Below are 5,265 nucleotides of genomic sequence, written 5' to 3' on the forward strand. Positions count from 1 at the left end.
GATGTAGTTAGGACTTTTACTTTCACTTTTGAATTTTGGAATTTACTTTTTACTTGATTTTTGAATTTCATACTTCCTTTGGAGCTGTGAATTCTGCAAATTCTCTTGGTGACTTCACTGAGATTTCAGAGAATTGGGGAGGAGAATTGATCTCTCTTCTTCCTCATTCTTGCTTGGGACTTTTTAATTTCCTTGTTTTGGGTTTTGAGTGTGAAGAGTTGAGGAAATTCTGTCTCAACCTCCATTCAAAATCTCCCTAATTTCTTTCTGCACAATTTAATCGAATTTCAATTTCCTTTACTTCTTCTTCTTCAATTTCTTGTCAATTGCTTTGTGAGCTTGGATCTGGGAAGGCAATTGAGATCTAGGCTTTGCTACCTAGTCTCTGGAGACCTGAGATTCCAATTTACTTTTGGTTCTTCTGTGAACCTCTGCTGCACTTTATTTCCTTTCTGTTTGAATTCTCATTGCTTCTGATTCAATTTCTGCTCTCTTAATTGTTGCAATTTACTTTCTCTTTGTTTAGATTCTGCAATCCCAGTCCTCAAATCCCTTTTACATTCAAGCAATTTACATTTCTTGTCATTTAAGTTACTGCAATTTACATTTCTTGCACTTTAAGTTTCAGTCATTTAATTTCTTGTTCTTTAAGATTCAGTCTATTTTACTTTCCTGTTCTTTAATTTACTGCAATTTCCCTTCTCCCTTTACATTTCAAGCAATTTATCTTCTGTTAAATACAACCCACTCAACCAAAACTTGATTCGCTTGACTAAATCAACCACTAAACTAAAATTGCTCAATCCTTCAATCCCTGTGGGATCGACCTCACTCATGTGAGTTATTATTACTTGATGCGACCCGGTACACTTGCCGGTGAGTTTTGTGTTGGATCGTTTTCCACACATCAGATCCACCTGTAGAATGGTCCAATGACATCTTAGACAATTCAAACAGACCATCATAGAATATATCCAAGATGGTCCATTCTGAAAGCATGTCAAAAGGACACTTTTTGGTCAGTTGTTTGTATCTTTCCCAGGCTTCATAGAAGGATTCACCTTCTTTTTGTCTGAAGGTTTGAACATCCACTCTAAGCTTGCTCAGCTTTTGAGGAGGAAAGAACTTGGCTAAGAAAGCTGTGACCAGCTTATCCCAAGAGTTCAGGCTATCTTTAGGTTGAGAGTCCAACCATATTCTAGCTCTGTCTCTTACAGAAAAAGGAAAAAGCATAAGCCTGTAGACCTCCGGATCAACCCCATTGGTCTTAACAGTATCACAGATCTGCAAGAATTCAGTTAAGAACTGAAAAGGATCTTCGGATGGAAGTCCATGAAACTTGTAATTCTGTTGCATCAGAGAAACTAATTGAGGCTTTAGCTCAAAATTGTTTACTCCAATGGCGGGGATTGAGATGCTTCTTCCATGGAGGTTGAAATTTGGCGCAGTAAAGTCACCAAGCATCTTCCTTGCACTTCCACCATTGTTATTGGGTTCGGCCATCTCTATTTTTTTTTCAAAAATTTTAGTAAAGTCCTATTTAGAGTGTTGTGTTTTAGCTTCTCTTAACTTCCTCTTCAGAGTTCTTTCAGGTTCCGGATCAGGTTCAACAAGAATTTTCTTATCCTTGCTCCTGCTCATGTGAAAAAGAAGAGAACAAAGAAAAGAAGAGGAATCCTCTATGTCACAGTATAGAGATTCCTTTATGTGAGTAGAAGAAGATAAGAATAGGAGAAGGAGAACAGAAGAATTTGAACACAGAGAGGAAGAGAGGGTTCGAATTATAAGAAGAAAAGAAGAGTGTTAGTGATTAAATAAATAAATAGAAGAAGATAAGAGAGAGGGTTTTCGAAAATTGTTTTTGAAAAATGGTTAGTGATTTTTGAAAATTAAGAAAAGAAATAAAATTGAAATTAAAATTTGAAACAATTAGTTAAATAAAAGAATTTTAAAAAAGAGGAAGGTGGTTTTCAAAAATTAGAGAGAGAAAAGTAGTTAGGTGGTTTTGAAAAAGATAAGAAATAGTAAAACAAAAAAAAGACAATTAGTTAGTTGAAAGAGATTTGAAAATCAATTTTGAAAAGATAGAAAGTTAGAAAAAGATTTTTTGAAATCAAATTTTTGAAAAAGATATGATTGAAAAAGATTTGATTGAAAAAGATATGATTGAAAAGATATGATAAAAAAAGATATGATTGAAATTTATTTTGAAAAAGATTTGAAAAAGAAATTTAGAAAGATTTTATTTTTAAAATTAAAATTGATTAGTTGACTAACAAGAAACTAAAAGATATGATTCTAGAAAGTAACAAATTTCAAATTTTTGAATCAATCACATTAGTTGTTAGTAAAGTTTTCGAAATTTTGAAATGAAATTAAGAAAAAGATTTTGAAAATCAATTTTTAAAATTTTCGAAGATATTAAGGAAAAAATAAAAAAGATTTTATTTTTGAAAAAGATTTGAAAAGATAAGATTTTTAAAAATGAAATCTTGACTTGACTAATATAAGAAACAACTAATTTTAAAAATTTTTGACAACCCAAAGATTTTGAAATTTATGAGTAAAATAAGGAAAAGATATTTTTTTGATTTTTTTGAATTTAAATGAGGAAAGAGAAAAACAACTAAATGACTCAACACATGTAAATTTAAGATCAAAGTAAAGAAAACATGCAAGAACACTATGAATGTCAAGATGAACACCAAGAACACCTTGAACATCATGATGAACATCAAGAACTTATTTTTGAAAAATTTGTAAGAAAAGAAAAACATGCAAGACACCAAACTTAGAGATTTTTCATGTTTAGACACTATGAATGCAAAAATGCATATGAAAAATAACAAAAGACACAAAACAAGAAAATATGAAGACCAAACAAGAAGACTTGTTACGAACAACTTGAAGATCATGAAGAACACATGCATGAATTTTTTTGAAAATTTTTAGAAAATTGAAAAGATGCAATTGACACCAAACTCAAAAATTGATACTAGACTCAAACAAGAAACACAAAATTATTTTTTATTTTATGATTTTATAAATTTTTTGGATTTTTTTGAAAATTATTTTTGGAAAAATGCAAACACATAAAAACAATTTTTTGAAAGATTTTTGAAAACTTTTTGAAAAGAAAATTACCTAATCTGAGCAACAAGATGAACCGTCAGTTGTCCAAACTCGAACAATCCCCGGAAACGGCGCCAAAAACTTGGTGCACGAAATTGTGATCTCAATGGTGCCAATAACTTGGTACGCACAATTGTAATCTCAACTCTTTGTCACAACTTCGCACAACTAACTAGCAAGTGCACTGGGTCGTCCAAGTAATAAACCTTACATGAGTAAGGGTCGATCCCATGGAGATTGTCGGCTTGAAGCAAGCTATGGTCACCTTGTAAAACTCAGTCATGTCGATTCAAATGGTTATGGAGTTTTAATAATTTAAAAGATAAATAAAACATAAAATAAAGATATAGATACTTATGTAATTCATTGGTGGAAATTTCAGATAAGTATATGGAGATGCTTTATCCCTTCTGAATCTCTGCTTTCCTACTGCCTTCATCCAATCCTTCATACTCCTTTCTATCGCAAGCTGTATATTGGGTGTCACCATTGTCAATGGCTACCTCTCGTCCTCTCAGTGAAAATGGTCCTCTACGGTTTCTGTACGGCTAATCAACTGTCGGATTGCTCGTTTCGGATGAAAAATACCATGCACAGATATCATATGGCTAATCAGCTGTTGGTTCTCGATCGTGTAGGAATAGGATTTACTATTCTTTTGCGACTATCACCACACCCTACAGTCGCGAGTTTGAAGCTCGTCACAGTCATCCCTTCCCAGATCCTACTCAGAATACCATAGACAAGGTTTAGACTTTCCGGATCTCAAGAATGCTGCCAATTGATTCTAGCTTATACCACGAAGGTTCCAATATCATATTCAGATGCCCCATTGTCAGAGGGGAGTCGATGTGAATCGTTGATTAGAAACCCAAGAGATATACATTCAAGCTTGTCTTCATGTAGAACAGAAGTGGTTGTCAATCACGCGTTCATAAGTGAGAATGGTGATGAGTGTCACATAATCATCACATTCATCATGTTCTTGTGTGTGAATGAATATCTTAGAATAAGAATAAGCATGAATTGAATAGAAAACAGTAGTACTTTGCATTAATACTCGAGGAACAGCAGAGCTCCACACCTTAATCTATGAGGTGTAGAAACTCCACCGTTGAAAATACATAAGTGATAATAGTCCAGGCATGGCCGAATGGCCAGCCCCCATAAAAGTCTAAGATAGCATAAAACTGATCAAAGATGTAAGATCCAAGATGTAAATAGAATAGTAAAAAGTCCTATTTATACTAAACTAGTTATTAGGGTTACATAAATGAGTAAATGATGCAGAAATTCACTTCCGGGCCTACTTGGTGTGTGCTTGGACTGAGCATTAAAGCTTTTATGTGTAGAGGTCTTCCTTGGAGTTAAATGCCAGTTTGTAGCTTGTTTCTGGCGTTTAACTCTGCTTTGCAACTTGTTTCTGGCGTTTAACGCCAGAATAGGGCAGAAAGCTGGCGTTAAACGCAAGTTTGCGTCATCTAAACTCGGGCAAAGTATGGACTATTATCTATTGCTGGAAAGCCCTGGATGTCTACTTTCCAACGAAGTTGAGAACGCGCCATTTGGATTTCTATAGTCCAAAAAATCCATTTCGAGTGCAGGGAGGTCAGAATCCATCAGCATCAGTAGTCCTTTGTCAGCCTCTGAATCAGATTTATAATCAGGTCCCTCAATTTCAGCCAGAAAATACCTGAAATCACAAAAAAATACACAAACTCATAGTAAAGCCCAGAAATGTAAATTTTGCTTAAAAACTAATAAAAATATACTAAAAACTAACTAAATCATACTAAAAACTATGTAAAAATAATACCAAAAAGCATATAAATTATCCGCTCATCAAATTGCACTACAACCCTTCGACCAATCAAAGCTTCCCGTGAGGAATTCGATCTAAGCATCTCTCGTGCTATCTCTATTCAAACTTTTTATGATAAAGAAGAAGCAAGACTTGAAACAGAGTTAGCTCAAATTAATGAAAAGCTTGCAAAAGTACGCCAAAGACGAACTGACATAGCCACACCTCTGACTACTGCCCAACAGAAACAACAACATCTCATCCAAGAGATTATTTTGATTGAGACTAAGCAAGAAGAATATGAGAAACAACTTGAGATAGTCCAATTCGAC

At 34.0% G+C, this 5,265-nt stretch overlaps 1 non-coding gene across 1 annotated transcript; it reads left to right on the forward strand.

The window, feature by feature from the left end:
- The first annotated feature begins 993 nt into the window (after positions 1-993).
- On the forward strand, positions 994-1,101 carry LOC127746860 (small nucleolar RNA R71). The gene has a single exon (XR_008008672.1). It is a non-coding gene; the product is annotated as a small nucleolar RNA R71 (small nucleolar RNA).
- The last annotated feature ends 4,164 nt before the right edge of the window (positions 1,102-5,265 follow it).

This window comes from Arachis duranensis, chromosome 4 (assembly GCF_000817695.3).
Source record: "Arachis duranensis cultivar V14167 chromosome 4, aradu.V14167.gnm2.J7QH, whole genome shotgun sequence".
In the NCBI taxonomy this organism is placed as follows: Eukaryota; Viridiplantae; Streptophyta; class Magnoliopsida; order Fabales; family Fabaceae; genus Arachis; species Arachis duranensis.